The sequence below is a fragment of the Sapajus apella genome, unplaced genomic scaffold (assembly GCF_009761245.1).
Source record: "Sapajus apella isolate SASKATOON/1434 unplaced genomic scaffold, GSC_monkey_1.0 scaffold8, whole genome shotgun sequence".
Lineage (NCBI taxonomy): Eukaryota > Metazoa > Chordata > Mammalia > Primates > Cebidae > Sapajus > Sapajus apella.
This window is the reverse complement of record NW_022436948.1, coordinates 46109315-46126507: the sequence shown is the minus strand read 5'-3', so window position 1 is coordinate 46126507 and position 17193 is coordinate 46109315. Positions and strand designations below refer to the sequence as shown.

At 37.6% G+C, this 17193-nt stretch overlaps 1 protein-coding gene and 1 long non-coding RNA gene across 4 annotated transcripts in view; one reads left to right on the top strand and one right to left on the bottom strand.

Moving 5' to 3' along the window:
- EPHA6 (EPH receptor A6) overlaps nt 1–17193 on the bottom strand; it is a 970705-nt gene that overhangs the window by 52028 nt on the left and 901484 nt on the right. The gene's annotated exons all lie outside the window — the stretch shown is intronic.
- LOC116551014 overlaps nt 9907–17193 on the top strand; it is a 334562-nt gene continuing 327275 nt past the window's right edge. Inside the window, exon 1 of the long non-coding RNA XR_004268666.1 lies at nt 9907–10044. This is a non-coding gene — a long non-coding RNA (uncharacterized LOC116551014). The remainder of the gene's footprint in view (nt 10045–17193) is intronic.

The window sequence follows — 17193 nt, the reverse complement described above, 5'->3', positions numbered from 1 at the left end:
GACAAATGCAATTTTACATTTACATTTAAATATAACATATTTAAATTTTACAATTTAAATTTACTATTACCATATTACAATTTACTATTTAAAACGAAATTATAAAGACACGTATGATCCATAATCCATGATGAAGATAAATATATGAGACTATCAAAATACACAGCAGGTTATATAATTTTTACTAGTTTTTAATGCAAAATAGGTATTCGATATCAGATATCAGAGATAAGAAGTGCTTAATACATTTTTGCTGAAAGGATATAACTGTTAATTTACTCCAAATCAGGAAATTTAGTAATTAAATGATTCAACTGGCCCTTTAATCTGACTTCTTGCCCCACAGCCCTCTGATCCTCCCAAGATGGAATATTCAGCCAATACCAAGCTCTTTCTTAGGCTTTGGGACCCCTACTACTTCTAGGCAGGGAGTCCCGTAAAGCTGTAAGACTACGCACTGAATCGCCGTGTGGGTATCCTTTTTGTCTATTAGCTCCTGCTTGGTTCTTTCAGATCAATTTCCGTCCAGTCCTCATATATTGAAACTTGTCCTACCTCTATCTGGTCTATAGGTTTCATTAGAATAAACTCATACTGGAATCCTTCACCCTGAAATCCTTAGACTATGCCTAGTACAAAAATTGTTTGCATTCCTGAACAATCGCTCATTATGCACTGGCAGATGCTCGGATGTATGCTCTTCTTACCAACAGGGAAACCCTTCTCTTCACTCTCTGACACAACCTACCTGCCTCCTGGACTTCGGCCTGTGTGGGGTTTCCTAATGCTCTATTCCTTCCTAATGTCGTTCCCATTCTTTTCCCTGCCATGTCAGGGTTGGCCTGCCCTGGTCTACTGGTGATGGGAATGCTGGCTCCGAAAAGTCACATCTAATTTGCTGAGAAAATTACATCTCTGTAAATACACTGACTGTGATTAGATAATAATATGCAGAACCGAATATTCTGTGATATCAAAGGAAGTTTTATGTCATACATACATATGCATGTATGTTATATGTGTAGTGTATGCATGTATGGTGTATTTCTTTTTTCTTCATATCCCACACTCTAGATGGTGTTGTACCTTAAAGTAGACAGTTCTTCGTGAGTGGCCTTGACTTTAGATATTCTGTTTAGCTAAGCTAAAGTTGATTTCCTAAAAGTTACACAAATATTAGGAAATAATGGGTCAGTTTTCATTAGCTTTATCTGCTTCTTAGCTAATATTTCCACTCCTGAGAGCTGATGGGCCCTTGTCTTGGGAGTGCTAGGTTCGCCTCCACCCAGCCAGGTCCAGCAGCTCAGAATTTGTGACTTCTACCGCTTCTGGACTTCAGAGACACAGCCCTGAGGCAGGCAGTATCTGGCATCCCAAATGGTCATCAAAGGTGACACTTCATTCAACTTGAAAGCATGGGGGAATTAATTCATAATACGGCAGCCACTGGTCACTGGAGAACAGGAGACAGAAAAGAGTTCCACAGCAGCATCCTCTTTCTTGCTTCTTTTCATGAAAGGTTTCAAAGCATGCTTTCTCCATACAGCCCATTTGGAGAAGTTCTTCAGGGTTAGTGAACACGTCTCTCAATTGCTGTGCTTTTTGTGGTCCACATAAAGAAGTAGGAAGCATAGAAATATGTTCCCGTATTGTTTCACATTCTTCCTTGCTACATTTCCATTTTCCCTTCATCCAGTTGTCCTGGTTTTGTACCTCCAAAATAAACCACCATCATTTAAAATTCTTTTCCGAAGCGCTGTTTTCCAGGGAATTTGGGCTAAGGCATTTGCCAAGTAATCAATATTTCTGTCAGCCCTTGGAAATTCAGGGAACTTATTCTGGTCATTATGCAAGTTCAGACAAAGTATATTTTGTTAAATGGTTATATGAACATGTGTCATAGAAACTTGTGGCATAAGAGAAATAGTGGTAAAAAGGAATTAATTTTCATAAGTTTTCTAGACATTTCTTGGTCATTCTGTAAACATAGCTTATTTGTACAGGCCTTATATTCTTGCTCAGTTTTAGGTTTGAATTTCTGTGTTGTACTTGGGAACTGTTGATCAGATTCCTGTTTTTGTGTCCTACATTTTTCTACACACCACACTGTGCAGTAAAGTATAGAAGTTAAGAGCTAAGATTCTTGAGTCACACTGCTTACACCCAAATCCTAGCTCCACAACTTATGAGCTCTGAGGTTTTTAGCAAATTTCCTTACCTGTCGATACTTCAATTTTCTCATTTGTAAAGTGAAGATAATGACAGTGCCTTAGAGGATTGTTGGGTGGATTAAAGGAGAGAATGCACCCAAAGTGCTTGTCACAGTGTTGTGCTTATGTAAGAATACTTAGTATTATTCTTTTCATATTAGTGTCTCTGCTGAACACTATGTAAATATACTTATGAAAGATTTTTGGCATTTCAACATGGGGAACAATATATTATACCTGTCCTGTCTTCTTTATCTCCACCAAGAGGGGCTGCATCAGAGTACTTGTTACTACTTACCAGTATCTGCAGGAAGTAAAGAGGAGAGTAAACTAGTAATCACAATGGAACACCTGACGTATGTGTTTCTGAATTCTGCTTGTCTATGTGCATCCAGATATCCTCTTTTACAGTGACTAATGCTTCTGCTTTGGACTGCACATATGTCAGAATATCCAGAATTTGACCCTGTTCTCACACTGACCATAGCATTTTCCTTACCGGTCGTATAACACCAGGTCATTTAAATGTTTTAAGCTTCAGTCTGCTAATCTGCAAACAGGATATAACAAGTCTTCACAGATATTCACTCATCATGACACATTGACTGGCAGGCACTGTATGAGGACTTGCAAATACAAAAATAAATAAGGCAGAGATCCTATACTCCAATCACTTATGGTTAAGAAAGCAGTTGTCACCATTTTCAGACAAAGAAAACGAAGGTCAGAAAGAGCAGAAAAATTGTCCAGGGCGCTATGCCCAATAAGGGCCATATCAAAGATTTAGACGCAGGCCTCAGTCTTCAAGCCAGTGCTTTTTATTTATATAATACTGCTCTCCTTTTGTCAAAATTCAATAAAATACTATGAATAAAAATGTTTTATGAATGTACAGAGCTTTACACATTAACTCTACTGTGTTATGCTGAAATTTACTGTGTCACGTTTTTAAGTCCTGGAATTTTTTTTTTTTTTTCAGGCTTGAGAGACAGAAGACAAAACATCGTTTTACAAAAAACCTTTAAGTCAAGAATTAGATTGTGAAGCAGCTTGATTGCCAATCATTTTTCTCTTCCGAAGAAAATGTCTATTACTTTATTTGTAAGTAGATCAATAAAACATACATTGGCTATATATTTAACGCTTTGCCTTTGTCTTTCAAAATCATTACCATTTTACTTCACATAACATGTCAATAAAACCAGGGCCAGGCACAGAGGATAAAAGAGGTGTGAATAGTCAACCTATTTTGGGGGTCTTCTTGGGAAGTTTTAGATGGAAGCAGTTTGGAGAGGCAAGCCGCAGCACCCTAACCTATGGGACATACTGACGTGAAACGATTGTTGGGTCTCACAGTGTGCCATATCCTGTCGGCTCAGTCGAGTATATTAGGTGCTTCAGAAATTGATAACCCACCTCCCAGCCAAATTGAACAGTGACAGGTTGATGCCAACTTCATCATGATCTAACCAGTGGATCCCTGGAAGCACTCTAGCACAGCCTGCCCTACTGAAATTGCAAACATAAATCAGCTGAAGTAGAAATGCCTTTCATGACCCTGAAACATTTCTTGAGGTCTGTAACACATTCATCTTTTAAGGTTTTCATGACGAACTAGGAGACATCCCACTTGTTCCTAGAAGCTATACATTCTCATATCCTTGCCTTTGGGGTTACAGAAAATGTCCTGTATTTTTATTAAAGGTTGTTAAAATAGTACTCTTTCTGTGTCAGTTTTGGCTGAGGCCTCAAAAGGCTGAGGAGAAAAAAACTAATAATAAGCAAGTTTTCCAAATTATAAACCTATCCTACATGATTCCAAGGCTTGAAAAGGAAATTTAAAAACAATGGAACTAATACACTGGTTTTGTTACCCATTGCTCCATACCAAGATCACTGAGGTAGACGAGGCTGGATAAGAATAACTGTTTTTGGAGAACATAGCTGGAGTGTTGTAGTGCCCCCCATCTCAAAGTCAGCAAGGAGCTGTAATAGGACCACGGGGCGAAACTGCATTCACTGATGAAGTTTAGGAAAATACAAGGAACTTATATTGAATCTATGCCGGGAAAAGCTTAAAAATGAGACACTGATTGGTTAGCATATGTTCTAATGAAGAACAACCATATTTTGCTAGATTTAAAACTAAATTTAGTATCAAGTGCTAACACTAAATGTACAATTGTGTACCATAAAGAGCATGTGCGCTGAAGCTACGGCCAGCAATGGTTGAGGCTTGGCTTTCCCAACACGGGGTCTTGCTACAGTGGGTAAATTAGTTTCTCTATGCCTCAGTTTCTTCATCTGTAAAATGAGGATAATAACACTACCCTCCTCTTTTGGGGAAAGTTTAATAAGTTAATACATGCAGCAATGCTTGGACCACAGCACATACTCAGTAAAATTAGTTATTATTGTTATGTTAGGATCCAGCTGTGGTTTTGTTAGAAGAATATATTCTTCTGTGGTAGAAGAATCTATTTTCTGTGGATTAGATATGGCTCTTGTGAGACGGTGCCAGCTTAGTGGTTTTCTTCAAAGAGATTTTGTCCAATAGTATAAGATGCCCATTGGGATAAGATGGCGCCAACAAAGAGGGGGACAGCTGGAGAACAGAGATTAACGAGGTAATTATAATTCATAAGCTCTAAATGACAGAGAATGGTAAGACATCTTGAGGAAAGACTTGCATAATGATTGGGAGGAGGTCCCCAAAGAATCTGTGAAAGAATTCCACGAGAGAAAAAGTCAGTTTTAATTACTCAGCAAGCTCAGAGGACATCAGTGCCGGACCGAGAGAGCACCAACCGAGTGGGATCTATCCTGCTCTGTTCTCTCTCTCATCGCCCCTTACACTGTGAATGGGTCTCAGCCCTTAGCTAGAGAGCAGTGGCAAAAAGCAGAATTACTAGCTTATGAGAATTACTTGTTCCCCTGATGGAACAAGTAGTGTTGGGGAAAATGAAGTTGTTTTCTATCTGCAGTCCATGGTGTCTGGCTATTCTAATTTAAGTTTGGTAACAGACTTGTGATTTCTGTGATTTTGAATATAGAAAGTTATGTGAAAAATCATCAGTTCAGTTTGGCAAATATCTGTTCAGTGGCTGATGTGTACAAGGTTTTATGCAAAAGAAGATGCTGTAACAAAAGTGATCAGTTTAATTCCTGAATAAATTAATTGTCGCTCAACAACAAAGTTTAGTGATACGTCTAGTTTGGCTCAGTGATGTGGAGCATTAATGCATATCATTATAAAGTGTCACCTGGGCTGGGCGTGGTGGCTCATGCCTGTAATCCCAGCACTTTGGGAGGCCAAGACGTATGGATCACGAGGTCAAGAGATCGAGACTGTCCTGGCCAACATGGTGAAACCACATCTCTACTAAAAATACCAGAATTAGCTGGGCGTGGTGGTGCATGCCTGTAGTCCCAGCCACTCAGGAGTTTGAGGCAGAAGAACCACTTGAGCTTGGGAGGTGGAGGTTGCAGTGAGCCGAGATCATGCCATTGCAGTCAGCCCAGGCTGACAACAGCGAGACTCTGTCTAAATAAATAAATAAAGTGTCACCTGTAGACTGTAGATTTATAGCATAACCTGTGGTCTTACAATAGATAGCTTCTTGGAAGAAGTTATCAGGCTTACAGATAATTAAGTAGAACTAAATCACTGTCAAACGTTTGAATAAAAGACAAGGGTGACTTTTGGTTTATATCCACTCCGTCTTCAATAATAGTATTTAAATTGACAGTGCTTTTACAACGTCACCTCATGGACTCATCTTTCTTTAACTTGTTTTCAGTTTCAAAGGACATTTTAATATACCGCTATACATGAGCTCTGGCACTAGAATATCACTAACTCTATTAATCAAATGAATCTGCTTGTGGTTTTCCATGATGGTGTCATTTTTTGAGTAATATAAAATCAGATAATCTTTCACTGATGATGTATCTCACTAAATCACTCTCTGAATGCTGATAACATAATGACAATAACATATTAGCATAATTCATCATCACATGTACCTTTGCTCTGGGGATGTTTTATAGTAATATGTAATATACTGGCTGTCATGCTGATGATGTATTACAGCAGTCTTCCTCAGGAAAAAAACACGTTTTGATGGAATACTACTCATATCAGATGGTACTGCCCAGGGATAAACAGTTAAAAAGAGTTTGACCATATTTGCTACAGAATTCGCATGAAGGTCAAAGGCACTACAAATAGTAAAAGCTAGCTTGAAGACAACAGGTATCTATGTCTCTGTTGTAGAATAGCTTCTAAAAGTTCAATTTCAGTTCCGAGTAGGCTAAGTCACGTTTTTATCCTTAGTAAATGTTTGATATCCATAACACTGACACTATGCAATGGAAGTTTCTGCAGCCTGCAGTGCTACCCTTAAATGACACCTTTAAACAAGACGTGGATCTTGCTTGAGGCAGAAGTGAGGTGACTTCCAAGGACAGATTAAACGTGAATGCAATATATATAATGCTTTTTTCCTGCAATTTTGCCCCTTGAGCTACCCCATACAATATTAGATATAAAAGGGACTCATAGGCTGGGCATAGTGGCTCACACCTATAATAACAGCCCTCTGGGAGGCCAAGGCAGGTGGATCACCTGAGGTGAGAACTTAGGGATCAGCCTGGCCAACATGGTGAAACCCTGTCTCTAATAACAATATAAAAATTAGCTTGGCCTGGGGGCAGTCACCTGTAATCTCAGCTGCTCAGGAGGCTGAGGCAGGAGAATGGCTGGAACCTGGGAAAAGGAGGTGCAGTGAACCAAGATCATGCCGTTGCCCTCCAGCCCGGACTGACAACAGAGAGACGCCATTTAAAAAAAAAAAAAGAAAAAAGAAAGGGATTCATAGACATCAATTCTAACTGTGGCTCAGAAATAATAAGACTCACTGTAGATCACATAATAGTGAGAGGCAGAATAGGACTAGAAACTACATTTTCTGACGACTGTTCCAGTGATTGCTATAAAATAATCAAAGTTAATTGAAGACAATTTGTGATTTAAACAGCTAAAATAAAGGGAAGTATGGGGCAATATGCTGGATGTGAAGGAGTTCTTTATTTCTATCACCTTTAATGAAGAGCTTCATGCAAATCAACGTAAACTTGACCAAGCACAATTATAATCATCAGCTGGAAGAAAACAATCATAGTGACAATGATGACTTGAATAGCTAATATTTATTGAGTGCTAACTGAACACCTTGCTAAACAATAGTCAATAAATACACACCATCTTATCAACATCATTTCTTCTTCCACACAAAATCCCCATTCTGTGGTGAAACATACAAGGCTCTTAGGTTCTTGATGCAATCACTTTTGCTGATAATTACATTCATGAAATCATCAGAATTATATACTTCAAACAGGAGAAACAATTGTCCTTCAGAAGAAGACTAAATATGATTTAATCTAATTCATGTATTTTAGGCTTCTGATTAGAAAAGTTTTATTTAAATGCATACTGGCTCTGCTTAACCCACACACCTGAATTTCTCTGCGAACAATGTATGTGCCTCTCCCTGTGCAGTTGATGGTCCCGTGCATTTTTCCTGGTTGCCTTGCCTAATGTCAATGCCGAGGTACCCATCCTGCTGGCCCTCTGCATCTCCTCATGTTCCTTGGAGGACACACCACTTCCTATGGGCTCAATCTTCTTTGCAGATGCTTATCTCACTGAACCGGATAGTATTTTCCTCATGTACTTTCTCTTTACTATTATCAGACCGTCATGAAGACTTGACAAGGGCCACTTGCCAACCACACACGTCCTTCTCCGAGTCACCAGCATAGCTGCAATGTAAACATTCCAGCTGACCCGAAGAAATGCTAATAATACAACAGCTTTTAATATCTCAGTAGTTGCTCATAATGCTCTCCTTAATTCTAAAGGTCAGGTAACCATTGGTAATGGCAGAGTGCACACAGGATAATGATCTATGGGTAATGCTATTTAATGTGTGATTTTGTGAAGAGACTGCCCATATGCAGTTTTTAATTTGAAAAACAGCAGAGCAGAAATTGAGGTCACTGATAACTAAGCCACAATGATCTGAGTATGAATGAAAAACATAATGTTTCAGAAAAGTTTTTCAGCAAGTTCCACTACTATGAAAAGATGTCACTATAAATTAAAAGCAAACGAGTCACACAGAGAGATGTTTCAGTGCTTTTTACAAGGCACTGTAAATCACATAAATTATTCAGAAAACGGCAGTGAGGTCCAGTAGAACTCCTGAGGTAGCTGAGGATTCAGCACTGAAAGGTCAGTTGGTTTAGGGCAAGAATGGCCTTTTTGAGATTTATGACATTTCTGGCAACGGTATCATAAACAGGCCTGAGTCAGAAAAAATGAAAACAAAACCTTGTTTTTCAAATGCCCTCGAAGCATCATCTTTAAAAATTCTCATCAAAGAATGATTATTTGCAAAAGGTTTATTACGTATTCCAGAAGTATTTCTTAAAAATCTATCATTGAAAAAGACTTACATAAGGATAGGGGAGCTAATTATATTCACCCAGACAAATTTCACATACCTATTAAGAACAGGAAAAGAAAAGACAGATGAAAAGAACCTGGCTTAACAAATCTGCAGTAGGACACAATCTAAATGAAAAACAAATTATGCAATAAAAGAGATACTGAAAATAAATTCCGTGTTTTATAGTGCAAATCCTCCAACTTTAAAGATAGAAATGTACGGTTTTTTTTTTTTTTTTTTTTTTTTTAATTTCTTAGGGCAATGACCATGATGAAAGCTTCTCCACAGCACTTCTGCACCAACATAAACTCAGATCCAAGAAAAGACCATGACTGTTGGACAAAGCATGACAATAAGCGAGCACTTCCCCAGTTTTGTGAATCTGTTCCATTACTGCTCTTCTCTGGTTTTAGGGGAATGGTTGCTTTTGTTCACAAAATAAGTTTTATATTTAAAAGTTCAAGGCAAGAATACTGGAAAGGGCTGAAAGTAAATTTTCTCCTTTTTCTGCTCAGGATGTCACGTGGCTTATGATCTTCCAAACTTACTCATGTTTACACCAATATAAATTTACAACTATTGCTTCAGTGGATATTTTCGTACCATCAGATAAATAAGTTGCTATATGAATTGAATCTTAGGGTTATTAAAGTATGAAATTCAAATATATACTTTTCCTTAAGCAAGAATTTTGTGGTAATATCTAAAGCTGGGAGGCTTGGAGGTGTTTTAGAATGTGAATAGATGCATATTTATAGAAGCCAATAACCCGTTCCCTAACCACACTCATTCAGCTTATGAGATCACTTACTAGGCTATGTGTAATTAGAGAAAAAGCAAACCAACAACAGAAAAAAGGGTTTAAAAAGAATTGCGCATTTTGATTTAAAAATTAAGCCAAAGTGCAAGGGGCCCACAACAGCTAAAACAATCTTTAAAAAGAATAAACTTAGTGAGCTCACCCTAACAGACTTTAAAACTTGCTACACAGATACAATAATTGACACTGTGGTACTGGCATAAGGAGATGTACAAGTCAATGGAATAGAATTGGGAGTCTAAAAATAAATGAATGTAAATAAATACTATGGTCAATTGATTTTAGACAAAGAAATCAAGATAATTCAATGAAGGAAATACAGTCTTTCAACAAATGGTGTGGGCCAACTGAATATCCATATGCAAGAATGAGTTCAAAATGGATCATGAATCTAAACATAAGAGCTAAAACCATAAAAATCGCAGATGAAAACACAATAGTTAATTTCTGTGAACTTAGATTAGACAATGATTTCTTAGACACAACACCAAAAGCAAAAGTGTTAAAAAAAATAAAATTGACTTTATAATAATCAAAACTGCTGTGTTTCAAATGAAACTGTCAAGAAAATAATAACCAACAGAATGGAAGATAATATTTATAAATCATATGCTATCTGATAAGAGACATATCCAGAACATATAACAAACCCTTACAACTCAATCATAGAGAGACAAATAGCTCAACTTTAAAAATGGGCAAAAGGTCTGAGTAGACATTGTTCCAAAAAAGATATATGAATGGTAATAAGCACCTAAGCTGCCTAACATCATTAGTAATTAGGGAAATGCAAGTCAATAGCATAATGAGGTACCAATTCACACCTATTAGAAATGGCTGTAATCAAAAAGATAGACAATACAGGTGTTAGCCAGGATGTGCTGCAATTAGAACCCTCGTTCCTTACTGGTGGGATGATAAAAACAGTGCACCCACTTTAGAAAACAATTTAGCAGCTTCTCAGAAAGTTAAGCATAGAGTTATCCTGTTTAACTCTACCACGAATCAGCAATTTCGCTTCTAGGGATATACCTGAGATAAATAAAACATGTGTCCACACAAAAATTTGCAAATGAAGGTCAACAGCAAAATTATCCGCAACAGCTAAAAAGTAGAAACAACACAAATGCTCATCACTGATGAATGAATAAACAAAATGTGGTATATTCACACAATGGAAGATTACTGGGCAAGAAAGAGGAATGAAGTATTGATACACGCTGCAACACAGACAAACTTTGAAAACATTATGCTTAGTGAAAGAAGCCAGTCACAAAAGTCCACGTGTTGGGAGATCTCATTTGTCCACCATTAGAAAACACATAACGATAGAAAGGTTTGTAGTTGCCTAGGGCTGGGGAAGGGTGGGAGAGGGATGGGAATGGCTGCTAATGGGTATGAGATTTTCAGGGGGATGATGAAAATGTTCTAAAATTAGAGTGCAGTCATATTTGCACAACTCTATAAATAGACAAAAAATATCAAATGGTAACACTTTAAATGGGTGACATTTGTGATATGTAAATAATATCTTAATAGTCATTAAAAAGAAAATGCAGCAATGAGAAAGATGGGTTCACTCAGCTTCTAGAGCTAGACCCTGGGTTCCCAGCCACTCGGCCATAGCAGGGAGTACACAGCTAGGGGGCACTAAAGAGGCTTCACTTTCACCTGGAGTCAGGGATACAGAGAGACCTTCCTACCCCATTACAGGCAAGTTCACCCCTGAGAACAATTACCCTACTACATAAAATTAATTTTTATATATCTACCCAAAATCAAACTCAACATTTTTTTCAGCACATTATCCATTTTGTTGGAATTAAACATACATTATACTCTCTTACATTAGAAGGACCAATTATTGCCAGTACTATATTTCCTGGGACCCTTGAGTAAGCTTAACATCACTGATGTTTGAATGAACACAAACTGCTAGACCGATCTCAAATATGAATACTGATTTTTACTTATTATTCTGTGAACTTCCACGTGACTTAACAAATTTCCATTACATGCAGATGGCATTATTTGGCAAAATACATTTACTTCATGTAAGATCTGATATCTACAATATCTTTATAGCTGATATAATTCCATCAAAATTGACAACATACTTGAAATATTTCAACAAATATGAGGCATGTCAAAATTTATGGAAAGGAGAATTTTGAAGAAATAAAGGTTAAACTGCATTGAGTATTTAAAAGATAGGCATAATCTATACATTTGGTTTACTCAATGAATAGTAAACTTAAAAATACAGAAGATATTGAAAAATCTTCATTTAGGATTAAGGTATAGCTCTTTTATGAATGAAAGGGTCTTTGGGTTTTTAATGAAATAATTGTTTCTTTCCTATGTTTAGAAGTAGGCCAAAGCACAAGATAGTTTTTTAAAAAGTTGTAATCCCACTTAGAAACAAAGTGGGTAGAAGCACATGTTATTTTAACAGAAGTGATAATGTTATTTAGAAAGAATCATATTACTGGGTAGTTCTATGTCAATTCTAATAAATTGTAGTAGAAACACATACTATTCTTTGATCTAGCTTGAAGGAATGAAAGATTAGTGGAAGTAGAAAATAATATACCAAACAACAGAAGAAATATACATGAAGAAATAAATGTGGTTTTCTTGACATACATTGAAAAGCACAGTCAGAAATTTCCACTGGCAAGGATCACAGTGGGGAAGACAAAGTCATAATTGATATTATGGTAGGTTGTATTATACGCAATAATACACAATAATACAAGCTACCTTTCTTCCCTGACTTGGCCATTGCTTCCTGGGAATGAAGCATACTTTCCTGCCTCACTGACTTTGAGCTTGGCAGGAGACTTGGTTGGCCAATGGAATGCGAGGGAAGCAACTCGTGTCACTTCCCACCAAGGCTTCAATCTGCTTGTATTGTTTGGCTAGTAACTGGCATTCCTGCGCTGCACCACTAGAAAGGCATGCTCCACATAGCTGCTCCTGCAACCTGAGTCCCAGGATGAGAAATGTGCAGCAAACCTGAACCTGTGACATTTTAAGTAGAGCTGCCATAGTGGACCTGCAGACTCAACACATGAGAAATAAAAGCTTTATATTTTCAGCCACTGAGGATTTTGGGAGGTGGCCTCTTATGCAGCATTATTACAGCAATAGTTTTTAAAAATTAATCTTCTTTGTTCACATTAATCATTTCAACACAATTATATAGCATCTGTTGAAAAAGAAACTATGTGGAAAGTTGTACTTCATCCCCAGAAAGGAAAATACGGTATAAAAATAATTGATCCTTGATCTTCTGTCACACCTCCTCAGTGTCTCGTTCTGAAATAGAGACTATGCTTATTATATTTCATTGCATTAGGATCTCTGACAATTTACAATGTGAAAAACCCACCTTGCTTCCAGTTTGAACTTCTTGCAAAATGCTAGCATTTTTAATATGACATGATAGCCATGATGTCCAATAGCATGTTAAAAAATATACAACTACTGGTACTTCTCTAGAAGAAACTGAAGACACAGATTGAGATAAAATAGACCCCAGACAGTTGCTGTAACATAGCACCAATGTTATCTGTGATTTTTTTTTTTATAGTGAAGGATCTACAGAATTTGCAAATAGAAGGCACTCGAAAAAGATGTAATTGGAAAAGAAACCAAAATAAGACTTCTGACACTGAGAATGGAGATGGGCTATCACGCTAGCAATTAAAGTTTGGAAAAGTAACTTTCATGAGCAGGAAAGATATTGCAGGGGAAAGGACTTTCATTTGTCCTCTTCATGCACCATTGTAGGTGAAGTGCAAGTAAGACTTTCTACCAGCTGGCTGTAAACAACTCTCAGAACGGTGAGACTCAGACACAGAATTTTCCCCACAAAATATGGGAGATATTTTTTGCTGTGTCACAGGTAAACAATGTATACTCTCAAGCTGGTGAAGGTAGTCAGATATTTACTAACAGATGCCAAAGAACACAGACTCCAAGATTCAGTGTTCTCCGATGGGTATAAAGGCATCTCTTTACTAGAATTCTGAGTGATTTCGCGAAAACACTTGAAATCTTATCCAGGCATCAAGCTATAAGCACCATGTGTCAGTATAAACAAATGTGGGCACAAAAGCCAGGAAAGATAGTGCATGGCAGCTGTAAACATACCAGTGAATGAAACCAAAAGGTCTTACGCAGTAGAGAAGACGTTAATAAATTCCTACGCTGAGAACTGTAATTAACATATCTTGGCAAATTACAGTCTGGTCCTTTGCTATAAAATCAGGCATATGTGTAGAGTTTGAATTTCAGAAGGTTTTGAGAGTGTCTCCTTGACTCTTACATTGCATTTTCGCATCTGATTTAAAGCTGTGATTATGAGTTCCCTAGGGATAGATCTTATTTCTGTTTATCTCTCCGGTTCTTAATACCTGCCATCTACCAGGAATGCAATAAATTTTTCTGATGGAGAAGATGGAGAGAATGGGAAGAGGGAGAGAAGAAAGGAAGAAAAGGCAGATTATCGATCATTTGCAGTGAGTCACTCTAGCTGCTAGATGTCCAGTGGATGACCCTTTAATCTCCAGAAAATTCCTAACTCCAGTTAGTGCTCGAGAGTTCCTTCTTCTTATCTTTCTCCATGAAACTGATGTAATCATCCATCACAAATGAATAGTTACATTCATGTATAATTTCTCAATGTGCTTTAGAAATGTTCGAAGAATGAATATAATGGAGAGTTTAAGCTCTATTGTTTACTAAACTAGAAGATGTACAGATCTTGCTTGAGTTACTCATCATAATTTCTCACCAAGAAGATAATGATTAGTATGATACCATTTGCCATGTCAGGGCTCAGAGATTTACCAAAAAATCTGCATCAAAAGAGGTAGAAAAACAAGGATTAAGATGTGGACTTGAGCCTAAATATGTATTTTAAATCTGTATTTTATTATTGTGCAATCTTTGGGTACTTACTTAGTTTGCTCCATGGTTCAGTTCTCTTATATATTAACATGTGTTAATAGTGCCTGCAGTCATGATCCTTCACCGTTTACAGATGCATGTTCTTCTCTTTCTGAGTAAATGGAGAGATTGTTTCTGACCACGACTTTGAAGTTAGGCATGGCCATGTGACTTGCTTTGGTGGACAAAATATAAGTGAAAATGATGGGTGGCACTTCAAGTCAAAGCTTTCAAAGAGTCAGTGTGCTATTTGTCATTCACTTGCGTCTTGTTACAGTGACTGGAGATATTTCAGATGGTGGAGGCCTCTGTTATACTAAGTCTCTATGTTACACCATGTATAGCGCGATTTCTAGCTACAAGATCTGAAGAATGAGCAAGAAATAAGCCTTTACATATATAATAACTAAGGTTTGGGAGGTTATATGACACTGCAGTGTAATTAGCTCATCTGGCTGACACAGTGAGTTCTTATGAGTTGCAAAAAATGTATTTAAAGAAGTAAATACATGCAAAGTCTTTAGAAAGCATTGAACAGGAATTAGCTCTTATTCTTATCATAGTTTCTTGCTGCATTGAGACTACATTTTTGGCTGCATACACTTTGCTCACGTGTTCATTTGACAACAGTTATATCATTTTCCATAAAGAAACTGTTAGTCAAAATTTGCTTTTATTAATAGTAGTCCTGACAAATTTCTGTTTTGTAACTTTTTTGTTGTTTTCTTTTAGACATAGTCTTGATCTGTCCTCACTGTAACCTCTGCCTCCTGGGTTCAAGCGATTCTCTGCCTCAGCCTTCTGAGTAGCTGGGATTACAGGTGCCCACCAACATGTCCAACTAAGTTTTGTATTTTTAGTAGAGACAGGGTTTCACCATTTTGGCCAGGCTGGTCTTGAACTCCTGACCATGTGATCCACCCTCCTCGATCTCCAAAGTGCTTGGATTACAGGTAAGAGCCATTGCACCCGGCCCCAGTTTTATAACTTTTTAATGAGTGACATCAAGTAAATTTTTCCTGTGGTTGCTAAATTTGGGAAAACCTATCAAATTTCTTTATCAGCTGTTATAGGCAAACTTACGATAGCAGTATTGCCATGGGTTTGTGTCCTACACATAGAGGGATTCTGATAAATTCCATTTCATGCAATACCCAATTTCATGCAACACTCGTTACAGGTGGAAACAAAGGTGTGGGGCTTTTAAAACTGTACACATTGTATTATCACATTATCAAAAATATTTTTGACAGAAGAGGTCTTCTGTTTTGTCTCGACCTCTATACGAACTGAATCCTCCACCTACAGTTTCACATATCTGATGATTGAAAGAATTTTGCACAGACTGGTTTCTGACTCCCTCCTTTCAATCTTTTTTCTCACTATTAATGTTCTTTTTTATTTTATTTATTTTTTTGAGATGGAGTCTCGCTCTGTCGCCCAGTCTGAAGTGCAGTGGCACAATCTCGGCTCACTGCAACCTCTGCCTCTGGGGTTCAAGCAATTCTCCTGCCTCAGCCTCCTGAGTAGCTGGGATTACAGGAGTGTGCCACCACGCCTGGTTAACTTTTGTATTTTTAGTAGAGATGGGATTTCACCATGTTGACCAAACTGGTCTAGACTTCCTAACCTCATGATCTGCCCGCCTCGGCCTCCCAAAGTGCTTGGATTACAGGCGTGAGCCACCGTACCCATCCAACATTATTCAAGGGCCAGGTACTCTATGGCATGCTCAATCACAACACCTCTGGCTCTGCACCTTTTAAAAAAATCACTTTGCAGTGATTCAGCACGGAGGGCAGAGGGTGTTTCTGGAAACCCTTTCTATACCAAGTGGTAGCAAGAACATTATTATACTCAGAAGTGGCTGAGAAACATACAAATATACACTGAATTCCAAATAAATGTATCTCCAGCTTAGCTTACTGATCACTGAATTTCCAAAATGCTCACGGTCACTTCAACACTGACAGAAATGTGACGGAGGGTTAGTCAATTGAGTAGAGTCAGCAAATGTAACCAAAATGTCTTACTTTTGTAAAAATTTTAATAATAGGTTATATTGTGAACACATTTCTAAAGCTTTTCTTAGGTCCTTCCAAAGGCCTTTAAATCTTAAGCTTTGTTAACTTCACCGTAAATTTCCTTCTTCTGTTATGATTAACTATTTTTTCTTATATTCATTAATTCACCCATTCATTAATTGAAAAATGTTTGTTTGCTAACTGTAAACTGAGCAGGAAAAAGAATTAAGCACAGCCAAATGTGGATATAAACTAGTATCCGCTCTCAGTGAACATATATTTTCATGGGGAGGTGGACATGTACATAAAAAGTAGTAGATAAAGGGAGTAGCAGTTACTGTTTAACACCCATCTAATGAAGATTCACCAGTTATTTCTTTTTCCCAAGCAGAGCCTGAATGTATTGAGTAATCACTCTATTCCATACAGCCATATTCACAAAATCATTTGTGGTAATCCCATTCTCTTTGCCTGTGATTGATTTAGGAATGTGCGTCAGCTAGTGCTGCATAAGGAGCCAGCTGAGGTGCTTCTGGAACAGCTTAGTAAACAATTCCTTTTCTTCCCCTGGAAATGTTAAGTCTGGGTGAGATGACTAGAAGTGCAACAGCCATCCTGCAGCCAGAAAGAGAGCTAAACTGAAAGGCAGAGGAGAAATCTGCAAAGAA